General features: G+C 44.4%; 2 protein-coding genes across 3 annotated transcripts in view; both read left to right on the forward strand.

Moving 5' to 3' along the window:
* The window catches only part of Ccdc82 (coiled-coil domain containing 82), a 155,716-nt gene extending 143,814 nt beyond the window's left edge, over positions 1-11,902 (forward strand). Inside the window, exon 10 of the mRNA XM_063265043.1 lies at positions 1-11,902. This exon is cut by the window's left edge and continues 102,945 nt beyond it. The gene's annotated coding sequence lies outside the window, so the exon portion shown is untranslated.
* Maml2 (mastermind-like transcriptional coactivator 2) overlaps positions 1-24,287 on the forward strand; it is a 317,444-nt gene that overhangs the window by 100,627 nt on the left and 192,530 nt on the right. The window lies entirely within an intron of this gene.

Below are 24,287 nucleotides of genomic sequence, written 5' to 3' on the forward strand. Positions count from 1 at the left end.
TTCCTAAAATGTTTGCTCTCTCAGAGAAGGTGCAGACATTATTGTCTGGCCCATCCTGCGATCTCATGATCTTCTCAAGTCTCACAGATTTTACTTCGTAGGGGTTTGAAATGCAGTTGATTAGTTAGTTGTTGGTCTGGTCTTATTCTCGGTTGGTGTGTTTCTGTGTATGTGTACAAGAGGACTGTGTCTGTACAGTATGCATATGAGTACAGGAGTGTGTGTGGAGAGCAGAGGTCATTGTTGGGTCTCTACTGGGTGTCTTCCTTGGTTGTTCTCCACTTTATTTTTTGAGACAGAGTTCCTCAGTAACTTGGAACTCACTACTTCTGCTGGATCATCTGGTCAACAAACTTGGAAATCAGCCTGTTTTTGACTCACCAGATGTGGGGTTATAGGCACGCCATGGTGCCTAACCTTTTATGTGGGTGCTGGCATCTCAACTCAGGTCCTCAAGCACTTAACAACTGGGCCATCTCCCTAGACCCTCTCAGTTGACTTTCGTTTTCAAGATATCGGCTCTTGCATTTATGGCCATCTCAAATCTATCTTTCCAAAGTCTTCAGGGTAGTTCTGACTGTTGCCTTCCTCAGATTCCTATAGTAAGTACTACTCAATGGCTCTAGTGGAAAGTCAATGACATATATGCCACAAACAATTATCTGTTTCATATTCCAGAAATCAACTTATTTAGAATCGATCAGGTTCCAGTCTTATTAAAGCTAGGAACTGAGAGATGAGGAAGAGTCTCTTTCCTTGGGGGAATATATAATATAATGTATATACATATGTATATATATTAAAAAGCTGTTTAGGGATTGGGGATTTAGCTCAGTGGTAGAGTGCTTGCCTAGCAAGCGCAAGGCCCTGGGTTCGCTCCCCAGCTCCGAAAAAAAAAAGCTGTTTAAAACAAATTTAATCAAGTGGTTTGCATGCTGTCTTGGGGACAGACAGTAGGGTACAGATGGCAATAAATAAATAAATAATAAATAAATAAATAAATAAAAATAAAAAGTAAATTTGACCTGGGAGTTGGTAAGTTTTTTAATGTGGAGAGACATATCATAGTTTAATTCCTTGTATTTATATTGTTTGGCTTGTATATTACCTTACATAACAGCTGAGGTCATTAAAACATTGGTTAATTTTTCAACTCTGTCTACTGAATTATTGAGTCTGCATGCCCTGTCTGAGTTTGGAATGACACATAGTTCACTATTTCCCAACTTGCATGGGAACACAGTTTGGTGCTCAGCTAACTCACGTGACCATGAGAACACTGAATGGAAATGCGGAGAGAATGTAGTAACCCGTGACAAGGCCCTATAAGCAAGAGGCGAGGCTTTCACAGAGACCATCACAGAACCGAGAGTGGCAGGGTATATGTTTCCTATCAGCCAAAAAGGAACCAGCACAATGTAATGTGGGCTATCCTTGGAAATCAGGGAGATACAGAGGCCATATATACTAACCTCAAGCCCATCTCTGCCTATTCATTTGTCCATTTCCTGTTTCCATCTCTGCATAGAAGCTATGAAGAAGTTCATGTACAACCTCCCTTCCCTGTGCTTCATTGACTCCTTTTTAAAACTTGAAAATAAACATGTAAACCATTACAGACCATAAGGCCAGCCAGATGACTCAGAGGATAAAGGCTCTTCCCACCCAGCCTAATGGCCTCCGTTTAATTCCTGGGACCCCCATGGTAGAAGCAAGAATCCCACACTTCTCCTCTGACATCCATATGCATGTCCCCAATCCCCTCCACACACACAAGTAAGTAAGCAGAATTTAAACACATTTTAAAGAAAGAGAACATAATACGTGCAGTCCCTTAGAAGAGCACTGAATGAAGTCCAACATTTAAATGGAGAAGCTATAGAAATATATATAAATATTTGAGAAGAAAAAATACGTCTGTAAACAGATAATGAATTTCAGTTTTTTTATTATAAACCTGGAACATTTGCATAGCTGTTGAAGTTTTAACCATTTCCTATCAAAGTCGGGACAAACTGTCCCAGCAGTTAACTGCCTATCCATAGGATCTCCATTCCAAGCGGCCTAGGATTCACCTTCTAAAAACGGGACTGGAGAGTATTCATATCTGTGGGGTTTTTCATCAAACAGTCCACATTTGATGAAACAAACACTGTTTTAGAAAAGCCTTTTCGATTTTCAGGTTATTCTGTTGGGGATAACAGTTCTGAAAATGTGCTAACTGCTGATAAAAATAGCCTCCGCATCCTCCATACGATTCTTCTCCGGTTAAGAAAAGGTTCCTCTGCTTCTAGGACATCAAAATTCTGCAAATAAACTTCTGTTTCTTGTGTCTACACCCACCTTCCTGCCTTTGATATCCATCTGTGATTTCGCAAAGCAGAACGTTAAGTGAAAGTAGACACCAAGCAGCCAGCTTTCTCTGCAGCCAGCAGAGTCTACGACGGCTTCCAGACACAGATACGGACAGCTAAATAATTGAGAATGTCTGACTGAAGACTGCGTCGTTATTGCTGTTGCTGCTGTTGTTGTTGTTGTCGTTGTTTTTGCTGTTGTCATTGTTGTTGCTGTCATCGTCGTTATTGTTGTCATTGTTGCTGTTGTTGTTGTCATTGTTGTTGTTGCTGTTGCTGTTGCTGTCGTCATTGTTGTTGCTGTCATCATTGTTGTTGCTGTCATCGTCATTGTTGTCATTATTGTTGTTGCTGTCATTGTCGTTGTTGTTGTCATTGTTGTTGTTGATGTTGTTGTTGTTGTCATTGTTGTTGTTGCTGTTGCTGTCATCATTGTTGTTGTTGCTGTTGTCATTGTTGTTGCTGTTGCTGTAGTCATTGTTGTTGTTGTTGCTGTTGTCATTGTTGTTGCTGTCATCATCGTTGTTGTTGTCATTGTTGTTGCTGTTGTTGCTGTCGTCATTGTTGTTGTTGCTGTCGTCATTGTTGTTGTTGTTGCTGTCGTCATTGTTGTTGCTGTCATCGTCGTTGTTGTTGTCATTGTTGCTGTTGCTGTCATCATTGTTGTTGCTGTCATCGTCATTGTTGTCATTGTTGTTGCTGTCATTGTCGTTGTTGTTGTCATTGTTGTTGATGTTGTTGTTGTCATTGTTGTTGTTGCTGTTGCTGTCATCATTGTTGTTGTTGTTGCTGTCGTCATTGTTGTTGCTGTTGCTGTCGTCATTGTTGTTGTTGTTGTTGTCGTCATTGTTGTTGCTGTCATCATTGTTGTTGTTGTCATTGTTGTTGTTGCTGTTGCTGTCATCATTGTTGTTGTTGTTGCTGTCGTCATTGTTGTTGCTGTTGCTGTCGTCATTGTTGTTGCTGTCGTCATTGTTGTTGCTGTCATCATTGTTGTTGCTGTCATCGTCATTGTTGTCGTTGTTGTTGCTGTCATCGTTGTTGTTGTTGTCATTGTTGTTGTTGCTGCTGTTGCTGCTGCTGTTGCTGTTGTTGTTTCTGGTCCTGAAAAGAAGCACTCATTTTAAAGTCCATTCCTAGTTGCTTTGAAGGAAGCGTTCATGGGTTAGTTGAGTTAGTCAGTCGGTAGTTAGGGGACTTACAGGTGAGCCTGAGAAGGACCAGCTCACAGCAGAAACAACGCATTATGACAGGACAGACAGGTGGTGCCTGATGTTCATCCAGCCAAGTACAGTGGGGGACAGCAAGGGCCCCTGGAAGCCCCCCGAGTGTGCAGGACTTCCCGGAGGAGAGCTGAACTAGTGTACACAACTGACCCAAGCAAGATTAAACAGAAAACAGCCGTTTGCCTCAGCGATACATCTGGGACAGGATTTTGGTGTGTCCCCTCAGGTGTATTCATTATGAATTGTCCCTTTTTGCCATCCATGATTTCTTGGTGCTTTGGATTGAGACAAATTTTCCTCCTCTCCTTACTTATCTGAGAAATCCTGGCAATAGTTAGATTCGAGATGTTTTTGTTCAGACATTCTTAAGATATTTAGTAAGAAGTAAAGTCTTTGTTGCATTTTTTTTCTGTCGAGAAACTGCCTTTCCTTTTTACTTCATTTAAGCCCTGAGCTGACTAAAAAGGTCTTTATTTCTATAGCTTGCCCCATGACGCTCCACCTTTGGAGGTTTGAGAATAAAGAACTTTTTATTTTTCAACAGAAGTCGCTGTATTTTCAGAAAATAATTAATACATTTAAAAACTATGAAAGACAACTTTACAAGCAAATACAAGAACATAGTTACATAAAAGAGCCTGGCTCCTGGGGTGCCCATATCAGCAGACTTCCAAATTGCTCGTGAATGGCTAGACCGTGCCCCACACCACACCCCCACCCGCAGCCAGCCAGCAGCTGCTTCACCTCAATGGAATTCATGGTCACACTGTTAGGACTTGATGAACACATGAGGGTCCAGGAGCCAAGACCTTTATGAGAATTAGGCTTGTCTGGTCTGGTCTGGTCTGGTCTGGTTTGGTCTGGCTGGTCCAGATGACTAAGCAAGCCCTTGAAAGCCTCGCTTAGTGTGAGGGGTTTTTTAATGTCCATGGTTGTCCACAAACCTGAAATGTCCTATGCGGGGCAGGAGTGAGAGTAGCGATCCCTGTCTTACTGAACTCTGCCAATTGGAGCAGGAAGTCATCCAGAGGCAGAAGTCAGAGGTACAGGGCTGTTCTGGGAACAGCAATGGAAGCGAGGGAAGAGAAACGGTTTTCCATGTTCTTCTGCCCCGGCAGTAAGAGAAGCTATCTGATCCCGGGAACCCCGTTTGCTTTGGCAAAGCAGAAAAGCAAACATACATTAAAGCCTGCTCAGAGCCATAGGCAGGAAAATAAGAATTCACCGGAGGACGATGGAGGGAATGGCTCAAAGAAACCGATGCCAGTGGGAGGAGCCAGGCCGAAGGTGACCAATAGGCTTTCCAGAATCCTGTCAGAAGAAAGACTCCCTGAGACCGTCCGTCTAGTAGCCTGAAGATAATAACAATAACAACAACAACAACAACAACAATAATAACAATAATTTGAGAACTGAGCTTTTAAAGAGCTCACTTGCTGACGAAGGAAGATGATATAACAATGTGCTTATATCATCTTCCTGTGCCTGCTTAAAACTAATGCTAACACAGCCAAAGGTGTTTCTCACATAGGGCAAGATAACATGGGCAGTCCTGCTGTTATTACAACTTTACTGCGAGCAAACAAAACATTCAAAGGATGAAACGTTTGTCAAAGGCCACACATTACTGAGTCTGCGGTCTTCCCAGCCCATCTAATGAACTCTGAATGTTTGCTTTCTCCCGATTTCCATATGATTTTTACTGAGAGGGTTTAGGGAAGCAAGGTCCACATTTGCCACCGCATTGCGTGCAGCCCAGTACTTGAGTTGATGCATTTTATGATAAAGGAAAAGAAGGACAATAAATGTCAGTTCTGATGATAGCGAGATTGCGTTGATTTTAGCCAATGTGCTCGATTAGGAATTAGCATTGCCTGGAAAGGACCATATTTTTAATATATGAGATTGGTAATAGATTCATTTTTAATTCTTGCTTGGTGGAGCTTTTTAATATTCCTTGAAACTAAATGGAAAAATTTCCAAATTACTGCTTAGCAGTTTGGCATGCGGGGAGAAAATCTCTTCCCTCTCAAGCAGCTTTTCCAGGGAACAGATTAGTGTTAATTAGGGGATGTTTTACTGGTGGAATATTTTTCTTACCATTAGTGTCACTGTCCTTCATCCTAAGGGCCGTGTTATTGACACTGATTGCCTTCACAGGCAGACAGGCCACTTCACAGGATTCCAGTCATCTAGCACCCCGAGACCCACTGCCTTTCTACTTAAAAGCCTAAAACTATCAAGCCTCACGGTGTTTGAGACCCTACCTGTTAAAACAGTAATTAACCCTCAGCCTTTTCTCAAGTCCCACTCAAACCCATATTCCATTATAGAAATCAGTTCTTAGAAACTTTTCTCATGATAAGCATGCCCCAAAGTGACCCCAAGCCTCACACTGTCCAGTGTGTAAGATGGGCCAAGGCCACTCAGATGGGAAACACTTGAAACATGAACTGTATCTTAGGGCCGGTGGAGACTAATAAGCATTTGCTAAATATATTATTGAGAGAAAGACTGGCAGGGGCACTTCTGTCACGTGAGGTGGCTTCAGTTCACAGTTTCTTGACCACCAGCTTGGTTTTTGTCCTAATTTCAGTGCTTTCTGATCATGGATTAAAAATTGTGGCTGCCTGCAGGGAGAATGTTCACCGTATACTATGGGCCTGTCTTAGTGCTATTGCAAACAACACTTAAGTCCCAAATTGTCACCATGTGGCAGACGACCTTACCTCACCTGATTCCTGAGGCCACAGTGAAGCCATCTGCAGAGGCTGCTACCGAAAGAAAGGTTGAGTGAGACTGGAAGACTGGCCGCCACAATTAACTTAGGTGGCCAGTGGCAGGATCCTCAGCAAATGGCTGGCCCATGTACAGTAAGCAACCCAGGAAGGATCCCTGCCCTTTATGACCAGGTTTTCCTCCTGGCAAACCATCATTTCTGTTCCTGAGCATCTGGGGAAAAGGTAGTGAGTTTTTACTGTCTGAAAGGAGAGGCAGCAAAGAATTTGTGGGCCTCGGGAATCACTAGAATATGTAAATATTGAAATTCGTCCAAGGCATTTACGTAGTGGCTCAGTGTTTCACAGCGTTCAGTTTGTCAATGAGAGGAGCTTTTAAAACAAAGTACTCTTCCTGGAAATTAACAAAATGGCTTCCAATATGCACGATGCCATTTGGAAAGGAAACAAAACCAAGACGCGTAGGATCTTGAGAAAGAAAAAAGAATCGTTAGTTTCATAGAATGACCTGGTTCTGCTTTGTACTTTTCTTTTTGCTCCCTGAACTAGGGTCAACAAATGCAGATTTAAAACAAGTGGCCGCATCTTCTCTGTACTATGTCATATGTTCTATGCTAAATTCAGATGTGAGCAGAGGTTAAAAAATGTCACCATCCATCGGGAAGAAGCGGACAGTGCTAGGAGGTGGGCAAGTGCTCGTACATAGAGCTGTGCGTGAGGCTCACCTCTGAGTGACAGAATGACAGAGCAGCGCTATGTGAGCCAAAGAAGGAATGACCACTAAAGGCAGAGGTTGGGAGGCCATCTTGACAGGGGCGGGGCACTGTTTGAAGCCAGCTTGGAAGAGGCTGTCCATCCAATAGCTGGCACTTGGAAGTAAAGCTATGGAGCTAGGAAGTGTAGGTTTCCTGTGGAAACCATAGTGAAGCTGGAGGGGGCAGGACTTCAAGAATGGACTCATTAGAGCATCTTCAGTGATGTAAGGCATAACCTGAGCCGTCGTTACTAGAGCGTAGTCCATGAGAAATGAACAGATTAATACTTAGGAATTACTTCCTGCTTACTGTCTCCGAGCCTATCACATGAGTCACCTGTAGTCCTCACTGGCTTTATGGGTAAAGATGCTTTCATGTCTGTCTCAGGGATAAGAGACTCAGGCCTTTGTAGCTGAACCAACTTCCATACTAAGGAGTGGGACATTAAAAAAACAAAAACAAACAGACAAACAAAACAAAACACCAAGGGGGAAGCTCGATTTTATGTTTGTGTTTCTTATTCTTTTATTCCTGTCTGTAAACCAAGTTCCACTTGAGAGAAAGTCTCTGGAGAAATCCACTTTGGTTGCATCTAAAGCAGTTGTGCTTAGGAAAGAGTTTGGGAACAGTGCTACTGTTGCTTTAAAAAGGAAGGGAATTCTGGGCAAGTCTGCCTCTAACCGTCCAATATCATATAGGTAGTGAGTAAAGAGGTATAAATCAGACAAACACATACTTAAGTAAAGGGTGCTTTTTCACCCTACCTGGAGAAACTCACACCCACGATGAGAAAAACAGAATATACACAGAAAGCTCCCGATGACTATGGTGAAGGGACCTACTATTATGTGCATGGATAGGTTACCTGATTGAGTTGTTGATATTTCCATGAGTGATAAAATTAAGCCACTTACAATTAGAGTAATAGTAATCAGTCTGTACCTTTAAAAGAGTCATTTTTATGTCTGTGTGTCTGTCTCTCCAAGTGGGGACATGTGCACATGAGTGCAGTGCCCTAAAAGGCCAGACGATGGCGTCAGATCCCCCAGACAGCAGTTAGAACTGAGTGTGACTATCAGACCTGGACCCGGAAAAGCTCCTCCTCAAGAGCCGCGAGAGCTTTTAACCCCCCCGCAGCTCATGCTTAATCTTCATTTCTAACAAATCCATAATGAATATACATCTTGTTTTCTGTTCACAGAAATGATGTAAACTTCTCAGTGTAAAATATTCAAAGTAAGATGTGAACTGGAAATTTAGCGTAGGGCGGAGCCCTTCCCTAGCATACAGAAGCCCTGGGCACAGTCTGTGCTACTACATACAAATAAGTAAAATACAGTTTTATTCACAACATACGCAGCTTCAGTATACTCTCACTGCAAAGCACAAATCAGACAAGCATGAAAAAGAAAATTATTCCTTATGCTTGCATTTTTCTTAAGCCTATAATTTTCTGTAAAATGGGAAGTACAATCCAAAGTGTCACTACTATATACAAAACATCAAACAAAAGGTAATTTCAACGAAGTGAAACACAATTCTTTGGAATTTAATCTTGTCATTGCATATTTTTTAACCTAAGCAAACTAACAAATCTAGTGTACTTTCGTTACACTGCCTCTCATAGACCTACATGTGATTAACTTTGGGATACAAGGACTTGCTCTGCCTTGTAAAGTCCTGGGCCACAGCAAGCACCTGGTGGGAACATAGGCCTCCAGGTTGTACATCCGGATCACAGATTAGAAAGTAAAAGGAACAGTGGACTAGAAGCTCGGCATAGCTGAGAAATGATACCTTATCCTTGCCCCTTGTGCTGAGAGCAAAGACTTGACAATCTGATTCATCAGCCATTTTCTTACCCACAGGCTTCCACGACCAGTGCCTTACCCCGACCCCCACGAATGCACATCTACACCAATCCTTTGACACAGTCATTGTGGCAATCACAAAGAACCTTCCCAAGCTAGGGTAAGGCATCCTGGTTTCCAGGGAGCTAGGGAACAGCAGAAGGCTTCAGCAGGAGGCTTACAGTGCTGCTCACGAGGGAGATTTGAGGGTGCCCATGTGGCTAAACTCCTCATAACTGTGTTTTATGCCTCTTGAAGAAACACACAGCTCTCTCTAGGAGAAGACACATTCCCCAAGAGGAGCGCTGTGAATGAGGACCAGTCTGCAGTCTGCTACATGCTCGTTTGAGCTGGGGGTTGTGGGAAGTTACCAGTTGAACATATTGTCTTGGGAACACTCTTCACTGTGAAATTGTCCACTTTTAAGAATGTCACCAGGCTCTATCAGAAACAACAACAAGAAAAGCCTCATGTGGGTCCAAGTGAAAGTCTGCTAAGGAGAAACAGAAAGTGGGATGAGAGAGGGTGGAGCCTGAACAGAGAGGCAGCCAGTGGGGCAGAGCAGCACATGAAAGACAGTCTGGTAGTGTAGTCACCCGGCTGCTGAGGTGGCCAGGCTCTGGTGGATTGACTTCTGGTTGCATCTACAAACAAGGCAAACTTTTAGCTGTTCTCCATTAACACTGAATATTTCTGAGGCTAGAAACCTTTGGTAGAAAAAGCAGGACCATAGAACGCTAAAATGAGTAGATAGTTGGACAGAACCACCACTCATATCTTCCAAGTGCTAAGGGGAAGGCAAGATCGCAACAGTGATTTTCATGTGGCTCCTTACGTAGTTCATAGTCATCCAGGCTTGAAGGCACACACCTTTAATCCCAGCACTACGGAGGCAGAGGCAAGTGGATTTCTGAGTTCAAGGCCAGCCTGGTCTACAGAGTGAGTTCCAAGACAACCAGGGCTACACAGAGAAACCCTGTCTCAGGAAAACAACAACAAAGCAGGCCATTCGGGGTTTATCTGTGTAGTTAAAACAATCTCATTTGCTGTCTCAGGAATAATGCGAAAGGAGTGGGATCTCTAATTTCAGTGCAGCCTGGTCCTCTCAGTGCTACACTGTTTCCAGAATGACGGAGGAAGTAAGACATTTGGGTCATGCTGAAGGACTGTAAAAACGGGGATTTGTCCATGAAGCCATCTCAGAGACAGAAAGGCCAGAGCCATCTCTGAGTCTTGATGCACTTGCTGTTCCCAGTCAACAAGCAGGGGAGACAGAGTGTCACACAACCAAGTCGATGAACTGCCTTAAGACTAAATAATGGGAAACTGCAGACTCCCCAAACCCCTTTAGTTTATCCCATCACTTTCCAGAGCTGGCACTCTGAACAGCATTGCCATAAATTCTTATTTTTCACTGTGAACGCCTGCTTTAAAGAAAGTCACTACAGTCTGCAGGGAGGGAAAAACCCACAAAGATTCTGCCTGGCAGGCCAGTACATCACTTCCATGTTCAGGAAACTCCTGCTGTGTATTGACTGGGCCCACAGATACTGAGCAACTGTCACTTATGAAGAAGGCACTACGACCTGACTCAACACTGTGGGCAGAGACTCCTAGAACACAAATGTTTTATGATGTCATACAAGGGCAACGGGGTAGAGGGCAGGGTTTTCCTTTCACTTTTACCTAAGGGAATTTCAAATGATGTTTCGAAAACAAACAGCGCAGACTGCAGTGGATAAACATGATCCTAATAGCCTTATTGACATGTCCGGATATTAACAAAATCACAGTATTCCTCAACCTTAAACTCACACGTACTCCTGAAGACCATCTCATTTCTATTTTGCCTTGAAGACAAAGTTTGCTAATTCAACTCTTAGCACTCACCAAAGGCGGTATCATACATCCTATTGCAGGCTGTAGTGGAGAGACTCATACATCTGTAGGTGTGAGGGAGGAGAGGGGAGTAGAGGAGTAGCAGACGAAGTTGTTACTGCTGAGGGAGGCAGGGTGATGCTTTTCTCTGTGGGCTGTTGGGAACCTGGAGCTTCTGCTAGCTCTCAGGCCCTCTTTGTAGTATGTTCTGTTAAACACTGTGGAGAGATGACAACAGCATCATAATGGTGGTAGCGGCTTACCATCAGTTAGTTTGGTAAGTTTTTCATGACAGTTACATTAGTTACTTTCCTTCCTACTGTTACAGAATACCAGACAAAGGCAACTTAGGGAAGGAAGGGAGGGAGGGAGGAAGGAAGGAAGGAAGGAAGGAAGGAAGGAAGGAAGGAAGGAAGGAAGGAAGGAAGGAAGGGTGGGTTAATGTTGGTTCACACATTTGGCGAATGGGCTGCCTTGATGGGGGAAGAGTGGCAGAAAGATGGTGATGGGGACCTGAAACTGTTGCACGAATTGCTTCTGCAGTCAGAAAGAGAGATCAATGTGGGTCCTCTGCTTGCTTTCTCCTCTTTCCTGTTTTGTTCAGCTTGAGCCCCTAAGCCATGGGGGTGCTGCCCACATTCAATGTGGACCTTCCCTCCTTCATTAAACCTTTCTGGAACCCTCCTCACAGATACTCCTAGAGGTGAATCTCTTGGGCGATTCTAAAAGTTGACAATGGAAAGCAACTATCGGACGTGGTTATCTCAGCATTGGAAGCAGAATTTATTGATCTCATTTGAGTGAAGGATGGATAGAGAGCCCAGAGGCACAGAAGCTGCTGGTACCAGAGTTGTTCTGACTCCAGAGCAATGCTGTAAGTGCCACCATCTACAGTTTCCCTTGGTAAATTAAGGAAGGCTGGCTAACTTCTGGGGAAATTACCAGAGCCCCTGCAAGCAAATGGTGTGGCAGGGCCTCTGAAGGATGGTGTGTTTTGTGGACAGCAGAGGAATACCTTTTATGATATTTTATTATCTTCACATTCACCTTAGATGGTACCGTGAGCATCTGAGTTTTCAATAAAAGTCTGTTGAGCACGCACTTGTGGAGGATGTTGTGCTGCCTTAAATCTCCTCAGAAACCTTAACAGAGGGGTTGGCTGTCTTCAGTGTCTGGTTCCATTGGACTCTGAGCCACATGGCTCCACAGGGGCCCCCAGGAGCAGCCTGTGGGACATCGCCACTATATATACACCCCAGGGAAAAGTAGCCCGTCAGGGGTTGCACAGACCCATAAATTGGAGGCAATGCAGTTCGGAGCACCATTCAGTGTCCCAGATGTTGGATGGCCAGAGTAAGCAAGTATGATAGAGGAAGCTCAGCTGGATTTCAGTCTCACAGACGCGATTAGTAATATTTTAATAAATTATGCCTCAAATATTGCATAGTATATACTTATGGCTGATAATAATTATTTATTTAAAACTTAATTAGGCCCTTACATATTATATGGCGACCCAACCCAGGCAAGGATTAGAGGGGGAAAATGGTGAGATCTGAGTTTATTTGCTATATATAAATATTCTTTTGTTATAAGGCATTTAACTTTCATCCAATAGAAGGGAATGTATCCTCTGTGTGGTCCACTCTCATGTAATAATGTGTGCCAAACTGAGGCAGGAGAAATTACATCACAAAAATCCTTGGGGAAACTGACAAAATACCTGTTTTCTTTAATGTCTTAAATATTCGTTTAAGAAACCCTGACCTTAAAATACTAGTCACAGTTAACCCACATAAGTCACTTGCTTTACGTTTTGATAAAAATGCATGCATGCCACACACCCTGGGGATACGAACGGGTGTACTGGAAACTGGCTTGTGAGGTAATTCCCCCATTAACAGTGACAGTTAAGTGGGGTTCACGAAGGAGGCACAGTGCCGAGGACTGAATCATAAGAATGATGACTGTTTAGAAGCTGGAGTCAAATATCAGCCTTTAAACCAAGTCAAAGCCTGGGTCACAGCTGCCTCCTGTCACTGACAGGCAGGGAAGGAAGGCAAAGACATACTCAGGAGTGTTTCCTGATGCTTTTTTATTTCAAAGAACTGGGACTTAAACCAGGCACCCCTAAACAGAAAGCAAATATATCCACCTACTTAATGGTCAGTTTGCCTGTAGTCTCTTGGTAAGAAAGAACCAGCAACCCTGAAATGCGAAATGGGGGCTGCAAATGGGGGCAGAGGGACATTAAATCACAGTTAGACACAAATGGTCCAGGTCACAGGGCCCATAGATTATCAGTGTCTGACAAACCTACATGGTTTATACTCACTAAAACGGTTTTAATCTTCCTGGGCAAGTTTTACTGAAATCTACTGAATTACACAGGGTTAGCGGTTGTAAGAATGCACAGTTGGGGAAATGATTCATAAATTAATGGAGGTTAGTCACACATATGAACCAGATGGTGGCTCTCAGAAGGTGCTCCGTCCCGTCCAGGGGAGACAGTTTCAGTTCTGCAAGCACTAAGAAGTTTGCGAGCTCTCATACGCCCTCACCCACCTCAGACGTCTTCTCTGCACTCACCTTGTTTCTTCTCCTTTTCAGAAGAATAACTTAAAGATTGCATTTGCGAGGTAGGGAGGGAACAGGGACACAGAAGTCCCCAGAAGGGAAGAAATATGCTGCAATTCTCTCTTGGTGAATCTCTGGACAAGGGTGGGATTTCATTGTATGGTCCCTGGCAGATCTGAGCCATACTCTAGTGGGGACATTGTGTGATGGCATCAAGAACAGTGACATGCCTGTCACTACATGGGGGCACTGACTCCATGTTCTGCCGTGGGGCTCTTCAGAAGAGCCCTGCATCGGGCATTTGTGAGGTTGGTAGTAAACGCGGACGAGTGAGTGAGCATCCCGACTTTCCTTCACGGACAGTCCATGGTGTCAGTGTTGCACGTGATGGATTATAAAATGGCTGAGCAAATGCTCGTTGCATCGGATAGGAGCAACAATGGAGCATGGAATACACGTGGGGGAAATGATTGCCTAAGACTGTTACTGAGAGCCTGTTAGCCTGGCTCTTCGCTTGACACCGCTCTGCTGTTCAAACGTCCTCTGGCTTCCTTTGGCCTTAGAATCTCTAGCACTTTGCTTCGTGGCTTCTCTTTGCTTTTACTCAGCCGCTGTGTTTGGTAGAATTCTCCACAGCCTTTGCCTCCCAAATAGGCCTTCGTTTTTCTTGAATACTCGATTCAAATATTCCACTACGGAGGTGGCCTGGTAGGTAAAAGTGCTGTGTGAGGATGAGGACCTGAGTTCAAATCTAAAAGTCATGAAAAGAGCCAGGTGGGGATGCCTATGCATCCACTCCCATCACTGGGGGAGGGGGAGGGGATGAGGGCATGGGGAAGGGACAGTGGCAGGCAGATCCCTAGAACTCACTTGGCCTGGCAGCAGAGCTAAAAGGCAAATTTCCTGTTGAAGATCTTACAGGGTGAGGACGGAGAATGAGAGAGGAGGATTCCTGACATCCTTCTTTGGCTGCTACACTCACACACTCATGTTCAGCACACGCACGCACACACACACGCACGCACACACGTCTACCAGTGATAAATTTTTAAAATATCACACCGACCTGACCTCCCTCCATCCTGAAAACCTCCTACCCACACCGCGTGCCTCCCTTCTGCTGCAACCCTTGCCCTGTGCCCTCCATGAGAAAGCGTGGAGCACTGGATTCCATATCTTCCCTGCTTTGCCTTCTCAGTGAGCTCCATGTACCTTTAGAACAGACTGTCTTTTTCGGACTTTCATTTTCATAAGTGAATGAATTTAATGCACTGGGGTGATCAAGCACTTCTAATAATGAATGTTCTGGAGTGTGTCACCAACCTACATTCCCTGCCAGGGTATAGAACACAGAAAGGATACTAGAGACCACAGACAGACAGACAGACATACCACCACCACCACTACCACCACCAGACATGTATAGAATTTCAAAATAACAAAATTTCAGCTTCAACAGCATCACTAGAGCTAAAGTAATGATGCCTTCCCTGTGATACAAGCAGTCAGGAGACTGTGCAGGAGGAGTGCACAGGTCAGAAGACAGTGAGTACACACACACACACACACACACACACACACACACACACACACACATACACACCACCCTAATACTGCACACACAATACCAGAGTCTCACAAACCTAAGTGGTTTATAATAACTAAAACAGTTTTAATCTTCCTGGGCAAATTTTGCTAAAATGTACTGTATGCATTTCACGGTTTACATGTATATATACCACATACAAATGTACAATACACATATGCACACACTCTAATACATACCACACATAAACACATTTATATCCATACATACCACACACATACCATACATATATACATACAACGTACATACACACATCATACACCACACACATACTATACCACACACCACCTCCCCCCCTCTCTGCATGTGGTGTGTGTGTGTTTGTGTGTGTGTGTGTGTGTGTGAGAGAGAGAGAGAGAAAGAGATATGCATACGCATACACAATATCACTAGTGACAATTCTAACAGTTGAGGAAAGGACAAGCACATTTCTCTAGCAAGCCAGAGAGGCAGATTCATGGAGGAGGGGGGGATTTGGGGTGTGCTTTGACCATGGTATTAAAGTTGGAGTCTTGTTCTCAAGGAGGATCACCAGCTGTCTTGACGTCAGGGCGCAGTTGGGATATAGACAGACCACTTGTAAGTGTAGGGCATCAGCTAAAAGCAGGGGAAGTCCTGCTCTATGCCTCCTTTGGTCTAAGCACCCCTGAGAAGATTCTCTCAGCAGCCTTAAACATCTGTGCAGTCCACGGACAGACACACATGGCTCTGCTAAGAGGGGATTAAAGATGTCTTTAGAAATTCAGTGTGAAATCTGACTCAGAACATACCTTAGCTCTAAACGGCTTGTGCCCCAGCACCTTCTACATGTTATGCTTAATTATGAGTAATTGTGAAAAGTGTTTGGGTTCCTTTGGGGCCTGACCCTGGAAGGGTGGAAAGCATTCTCACTGCACCTTCACTGACACACCCCGTGGCTCTGCGGTCTCTGTGCTGGATGAGCCCATCTGAGTAGATGGAGGACACATTCAAAGGGGAGAGAGAGCAGGCAATGGAGAGAAGACAGCAGCAGACACCAAAGCGGCAGAGCGGTGGTGGGGACTGTGCTCAGGGGTGGGGACTGTCCTCAGGGGTGGGTGTGGGAAAGGAAGGGACTCAGAAGCCACACACAGGTGGTGGCCAAACTCTGGTTGCTTACCCAGTGAAGCGTGCACAGGGCCATCTGCCTCTACCTTTCTGCCTCACACAGAACAAACCATTGGTCCTTTCTGGTCTTAGAGCTACACACGCATGCACACACACGCACATATCACATAGCTCCCTGTGAGGTGTGAGGGAGGGGATACTTGGGCCAGGACTCTGAAGCTCCTCATCCATTCAGGCACCTTGGGGTGTGTGCAGTCCCCTCGTTTGTTTCTAGGTTGGCACATTGCCTCCCAGCACCTCCCTTACCCTTCCAGTTGTGTGCTAACTTAAGTGGTCCATTCACTCTCCACACAGATGGTTCGTGGCTTCCTGGCGGTGAGCAGGTATGCAGCTTGTACTTTCTCCACAGGCATAAACAAAGAAACGTAGAAAAATGCACCTCTTCTGTGATAATTTGTTTCATTTGGGAGGCTAAGCAAAAAAGTGAGGGGTCTAGTAGGGGTAGACTTCTGTAAGAAGACCTTCCTCATCCCTTTGTTTCTGACTCCATCTCTGTCTGTTTGTCTGTCTGTCTGTCTCTTTTGCTTTCTCTCCTTTCCCACCCCACCTCTCCTTTTCTCCCCTTTCTGGTACGTGTGTGTGTGTGTGTGTGTGTGTGTGTGTGTGTGTGTGTGTGTGTGTGTGTGTGCATGTGTGCACGTGTGTGCATGTGTGTAGTCAGGAGTTCACATACAGAGGTCTTCCTCCATTGCTTTTCACATTATTATTGTTCTATATTTTTAAAACACAGAGTCTCCACCTGAGCTCACTAGCTGGCTAGACTGTGTGGTATGCAGACCTCAGGACTCCTCCTGGCTTTGCCTGCAGTACACAGGCACACAGTGTGCCTTGCCCCGTTTTGGTGTGGTTGCTGGGTCCCTAACTGCAATCCTCATCTTTGTGTAGGGAACCCTTTCCCTGCTACTTCATCTCCAAAGCAGCCCTCCATGCTTCTCCTAAATCTTCTGTTAATACTTCCCAACCAACCTGAGCTCAGAATGTCAGCTCCCATGAAAAGGCAAGACACGCACTTTGATTTTTACTTTATTTTATTTTATGAATGGATACAATTAAGAACTTAGAGATGAAAATTGGTTTTCTAGCATCGGCCACTGGACAGTTTCTACTGAGGCTCGGCCGCCTGCAGAGGGTAGTGTGGGTAGCCAACTGCTGCTATTTGAGATGACGAACTTGGCCCAGGACCTGAAGGCAAGTGCAGAGCGCACAGCATGTTCCGCGGTGAGTGAGTCTCAACTGGAAGGCTACAGTACAGCATCCAGGGTCCTGGAGTCGCCTGCTCATTTAAGCCTCTGCCTTGGACCTGAGCTCTCAGCTCACCAAGAGCAGCAGAAGTTCTTTATTTTGTTGTCTTCTGTTACAAAAGGGTAAGAAGCCACTTGAGATAAATAGGAACTAATGATTCCAATGTCACTTTGTCATAGTTCTTACAGAAATCCAGAGAGGTTAGTGGGGTTCCCTCCACTTCTTTCCTTCCTCTCCCTCCCCCTCCTCCTCCTCTTCCTCCTCTTCTTCCTCCTCCTCCTCCTCCTTCTTATTTTAAGAATGGATTTCTCTATGTAGCCTTGACTATCCTGAAACCTATTGTGTAGACCAGGCTGGCCTCTAAGTCAGAGATCTGCCTGCCTCAACCTCTTCAGTGCTGGAATTAAAGGTGTGTGCTACCTGAGGTTCCTCCACTTCTTAAGTGTGTGTGTGTATATGTGTGTGTGTGTGTGTGTGTGTGTTGGATGTGTGTGTATGTGTTTATGTGTATGTGTGTGTGCATTTGTTTGATGTGCATGTGGGATATATATATATATATATATATATATATATATATATATGGCATGGTATGTGTATGTATGTATACCTGTATGTACAAGTATGCATAAGTGTGTACTATGTGCATGTGCACTTCGTTATGTGCACATGTGCATGTGTATTTGAGTGTGTAATATATGTATATGAATGTATGTGTATGCGACTGAATGTATGTGTGTATGTGTATATGGGTGTACATATATATATATGTTAATGTAATGTGTATGAGTATATGTTTGTGTGTATGTGTGAGTGAGGCTGTGTGTTTATGTGTGTGTTTGTGTTATATCCTGATGCCCAGAGAAGGTTTAGTGAGATACAAATAGAAATGCTGGGAGTTGCATTCGAGGACTCTTGTTCTTGACTTTAAGGTATGCTTCAGCCCAGCAGGCTACTTATCAGATAGCAGGCGCTGGCTACCAAGATTGTCAGCCAAAGTTCAGTCCCCGGAACCCACCTGGCAGGAGACACCTGAGTCATTAGAGTTGTCCTCTGATCACGTGTGTGCTACAGTACACATGCACAGGCACACATCTTAAGCAAATAGGGTTTTGGGGGCACATGTCTCATCTGTCCTGTCTGTTTACTGAGTAAGCTGGGCACAGTTCCAAAGGCTCCTGTTAGGAAAGCTGTTTCCTAACTTTAAGTCTCTATTGTTCAATCTCTTATACTACACATATGTTGCATTACATGAAACTCTGAGCACTGCCAAGAAAACAAGATGCAAATACCTCCATTGTGCACGTATGTCCTCTCTCTGACAGTCTCCCTCCCTTCCCTCTCTGTAACTATGTCTGAGTGTTTAATACATTCATAAATAGTAAATGCTATCTATATACATAGATTTATATATTATAATTGTCTCTGTTAGAAGACAAGGAATGAAAAGAATTTGAATTTTCAGTTGGATATCTTTGTCACTTCATCTGAGGTATCTTTGTGAAGCCCCTGAGTACATTATTAACCCATGTGATTCTGACTGGAGACTACGAAATATTTCTTTACATCTTATCCCAGGACCCAACAATCTTCTTACAGAGAAGAAGGCATTCTCGACAGCCTTTCCTTAATTTGAACTCATGTAACATTGTGTCAGTTTAAGCACAAGAGAAGGAGCGGCCCTCTGCAGAGAGCGCTGGCGATTTTCTTCCTGTGGTGATGAGCAGCTCAGAACTTACTCTATCCTTGGAATCTTCTGGAGTCCAGACAATTCCACACCCTCTTGGGATGAGTAAATATCAGCCTGTTCCCAGGAAGATTAACTAGTCAGATGAGGGGAAAGCAGCAACTTTCTAGAGGTCTGAACTGTAACTCCCGCCTACTCTTCCAAGGGCAGCATCTCGATGATTTACTTCAGTGGCGTTGGGATTTCTAGAAAGAATAAATATTTTATTCAGTTTTAAGAGTAACAGTAGTGCCTTTCTGAGACATTAATTTTGGTCACAGAGTTAATGTTTGCTAATGCAGACCTTTTAAAGGCCATAAAGTAAAGTTAAATTAGGAAATGTGAACTCTGAGTTTCCTCGGGGCCAGCCCTGTGCTTATAAGCAAGGCTAAACTTCCAGGCCTGCTGTGGAGGTGGCAGCCACCACTCTCAGGCTTCCCTCATAGTCTCGTGTTAAGAACGAAATGGGGAATATTTAAGTTACCTGGCGCTAGAGAGATGGCTCAGTGGGTAAGCACTCACATTGCTCTTTCAGAAAACACAGGTTGGCTCCCAGCATCCACATCAGACAGCTCCAGGATACTTAATGCTGCTGACCTCCATGGGTACACATGCACATACAAGCTAACTCTTGCAGGCACACAGCACACACATGAATTTTAAAAGTAAATGACTTCTTTTTAAAGAGCAGTTAAGGGCTCTGGTAGCTCCAGGAATCCCAATGGGAGCTTCAGAGATAATAAAAGCACAACTTTGAAACATAGATGCGTGACTAGTCACCTGTGTGGATTGTGTGGATGAGTTTCTGGAGTGCCTACCTCTTATCTACATCCTCTGTGGCGTAGACTGAAAATAATTCTGTATCACTTGGTGCTTCTGAGGACCCAACAAGAGCTTGGCACAGTTGGGCTGGGCAGATTCGAAGAGTTGTCGTCACCCTTCTGCTGTATAAGATGAGCAAACTGGGACTTTGGTTTGCTAGACGTCTTACCCACCAGCTCACCCATCAACAAATCCTTCTGTGTTCTACCAAGCAGTGAGCCCACAGCTTTCAACCTAGCTGTTGCTAGCATTATTTCCCACAGCTATGGGAAAGTTTTCTCTTCTTTTCTATTCTTTTCTTTTCTTCTTTTTCTTTCTTTTTTTGTAGTTCATTAACTCTTGCCCCGCCCCCTTGAGTCAGAAGGAAGTTTTGTTGCTGATTCTTGGTTTCATGATGATGAGTCATCCATGAACTATCTACTGTCTTGTTCCTTTCTACTTCCTGTCTTCTGCCACCTCTGTCACGGGGGGGCTATTGTCTTTCTGTCACCACTCTTCATGGAGACTGTGAAAGCAGGGTTAACTCCTTGCTGGCTGCCCCACCTGCAGACAGAAGGTTCCCTACTGCTCTTGGCCAACAACTCTTCTGCTTTGCCTCCCAGACTGACTTAACCCGTTAGGATTTCTTCCCATCATCCATTTGCCTAGAAATCTGACCTTGAGCTTGACATTGGATTCTTCTCAGTAGTGACCATTTAGACTGCTTTGTGACCTTGTAACCTATCACTAATATGTCAGCAACGTTTTCCGGGTTAGAGCCCAACTTCATTCCCCTTTCCACTAATGTGCGTGTGCGAGCCACTGTGGAGGCCAGACATTAATCTTAGGTGTTATTCCTCAGGGGAGGCCATCTTCATTTTGAGACAGGGTCTCTCATTGAACCTAGAAGCCCCTAATTATGCTAGGCTTACTGGCCAGCAAGCCCCAGAGGTCCTCCTGTCTCTGCCTCCCCAGCATGGGGATTACAGAACCCCAAGCTCATGCTCACATGACAAGAATTTTGCCAACTGAGCCATCTCCCAGCCCTGACACTGACTCTTAAGTCTATCTTTTATAATTAGAATTGTTCGCTTAACCTCCAAATCCAGATACCTCTTGGGTGTCTCTGTGTCCAAAGGCACATCAAGCCAGCAAGCATACTGTATCTAGAAATTGGTTTGGTAATCTACTTTCTACACATATGCATGAATAAATGTGTGCATGTACACACACACACACACACACACACACACACACACACACACACATTCATTTCCTATAGGATGCAGCCTGCCAAAAAGTCCATTTCAGGGTAGAGGAGGTTGTTATTCTGTCCGTGGTCTTTGAGGAGAGTGCTAGCTGCCTCCACATGAGATTCTAGTGATCTAAGGTCTCTCATCATAAAATATCTTGGGTCTTGATGTTGTGTCCCTTAGAGACGTTGGGTCTGGCCGTTTTTCACTAGCAAGTAAACGTCTCTAACCACTTAGGTCTCTGTAGTAATCAAGCTGGATCAGACTGAAAACACCCTTTTCCAGGCTCCTCTCTGACTTGAGTGGCACAGGCCAAGGTAGGAGGCCTACTGCATAAACAAGCCCCTTCATGACTCTGTCATAACTGGCCTCCACGCTTTGAAAATGTAGAGTTACAGGTGGTTGACACTTGGTGACACACAGAGGAGTGTGACATATCCAAGAAGAACAAAGAGCAACTGTTACCTAGCTCAAAGCCCGGTGCGTTTGAATGGCCATCTTGGTGCAGCTCCTCTGCTTTAGTGTCTATGGCCTCGAGTGTCTCCAGGTGAGACAGAAACAAAAACTCTGCCACAAACTCCCATAAAGCCAAGACCCATTCCCCAACGTTTCCTAATAATCCAAGAAGTCAGTGCTAAATCCTTAGAACAGAAAATGTACAAAATGTTCCTGAATTAACTTCATTCTTTGCTGCCAGACATACTGGGTTTGTATCACAAAACTGAAATAATAAAAAACAGGTGGCCTGTCAAGTGGCTTTTGTAATTGGAAAAGTGGGAGTTGATGTATTTGTGCTAAGAAAGGCAGACTGACCCCAGCCAGTTAGCCAGTGTCCTATCTAGGTACTGAATACGGCCTCACCACATAAAGGGTAGAAAATTAATCAAGAATACTTCTATGAGTTGGAGAAAGTAAATCTCAACTTCGTAATTACTGTAGTGAAACCTGTGGCCCGGTCCTGAGCCGCACTTCTTTGTGTGATGGAAGACTCAATTTGGGAGTTAGAAAAGCCTTGTAAGAATATCCGTATGGAGAAAACAGGAAGGCAGCTTCCTTTCTGAGCATACACCATTTCCTGGAGAGGAAATCAGGGCTTAAAACATGTCCTTTGTTGGCTTTGTAACCGAGCAGTGTCTTAGAGACAGCCATATATGTTTACACAGGCCGGGCCATCGCCCTTCGGTAGAGTGCCTTCTTCACATGGTACCTTGTGATTGGTCCACAGAGTGTGAGTTGCATTCCCACAGGATCCTCAATCTGCTCACAGCCACGGGCATGCTTGCCTGGACACTTCATTAAAGGGCAGAGTCAAACAGCACCCAGTAAAGGAGCTCCAAGCCCTGCTCCTCCTTTAAGGACACTGCTGACCCCAGGGCATGAGCAGCAGGCAGAGCAGCAAGGCATGGGCATCTCCCACATCCCACAACACAACTTCCCTCACGGCTGGGACTTGAACAGGCAGAACAGGTAACTGGGGAGAGCTTGACTGTTGCCGAAGTATTTGATAACTGACTTTAGTTAATGACATAGCCGGAGCACTAGAGTGACCACAAGTTATCAACCCAGTGCAGGATTATGAGCATAAACCACAAACCACTAGACCCAAAGGCTGAGACCGACAGTACCTAAATCTGTGTGTGTGTGTGTGTGTGTGTGTGTGTGTGGTTTGTGTGGGTGAGGGTGGATGAGTAAGTGTATGTTTGTGTGTATGTGTAGTGCTGTGGTCTGTGTGGTTTATATAGTGTGATATGTATGCACGTGTGTGGTGTGCTATATGTATGTGATATGTGTATGTCTGTAGTGTGGTGTGCAGTGTGGTAGTATGTGTGTATGTGGTGTGTGCGTGTATGTGGTGTGTGTGTGTATGTGTGCTGTGTGTATGTGCTATGTATGTGATGTGTGTGTATGTGTGTACCTGTGTGTATGGTATATATTGTATGTGTGGGTTTGTGTGTCTGGTGCACTGTGGTGTATATGTGGTGTACACTTTTTAGTGTGGTTATATGCACATGTACATATAATGTGGGCACATGTATGTGTATATGTCTGTGAGGACGGCAGAGCTGCCTTTCCTATGTCTCTGCATTTATCTTTCCAATCTCTCACTGAACCTCAAGCTCCTGGATTTGACTAGGCTGGCTGATGTGTGAGCTTCAAGGATTCTCTCATGTCTCTGCTCAAAGAACTGGTGTGACAGGCATAGTCTGTTACACTTGCACTTCAATGAGAGTGCTGAGTTTCCAGATGTCAGTGTTCAAGCTTTCTAGGCAGATCCCCGAATGAGTCTCCTTAGCTCAGTGCCCAACATTCTAATGGTAGTTTTAACATCACCCTGAGTTATGGCCTGCAAACCTTTAAAGGGTTCAAAAGCTCGGCTTGCAAATAATGGAAGCAGCAACTGTGCAGCTCAGTGTCACACTGCAGAAAGCTGGACTCAGAGCACACACCCCAAGGCTACACCTTTCAAGAGCCAGATACAGAGGAGAGCCTCAGGCTCTTCCACAGAGGCCACGGCAAAGCTCTCTGTGAAAGTGAAGGGGTCACAATACCAACCTCTTCTCTTAATCATCTTGAAAGAGCATTCGAATTTACTGTCCAGGAGACTGGCGACACCTACCCCTCCCTTCTTAAGACCCTTCTACCACATTATGGTTATATACCATGTTTATCTTTCTTTTATTTAAAAAAATAATGTTCTCAAAAGATTGGTTTAAAACTATCTGATTTCTCTTGGTTTTCCATCAGAATTTTCTCCAAGCATTTGATAAAGAATATTCTGAATTTAAAAGTTGCCCCCAAGTCCACACCCAAGTTGACTCTTAGTTTCTTACCTTTTTGTCTCTGTGGGTGGACTTTGCAGGTAAGAATAAACAGACACGTATGCCTTCTGACGTTACATCCAGAGAGTGCAGCGTGATTTGGATCTCCCAGTGCCCACGGGGTCCTGGTGCCCTCTGGCTGCTTCGTCTCCAGCAGAATAACTTCCCAACAAAACCCACTTGCTTTTCTCTTGTTTCACTTCTGATCTCTCAGCACAATTACCCTGTTTTCCTCTAAAGAATCTCACTTTTAATAGTGTGTGTATAAACCAAACGTGTTTTCTATGTTCACAAGCCATTTTAAAACGTTAAGGAACTG

Source organism: Rattus norvegicus, chromosome 8 (assembly GCF_036323735.1).
Source record: "Rattus norvegicus strain BN/NHsdMcwi chromosome 8, GRCr8, whole genome shotgun sequence".
Lineage (NCBI taxonomy): Eukaryota > Metazoa > Chordata > Mammalia > Rodentia > Muridae > Rattus > Rattus norvegicus.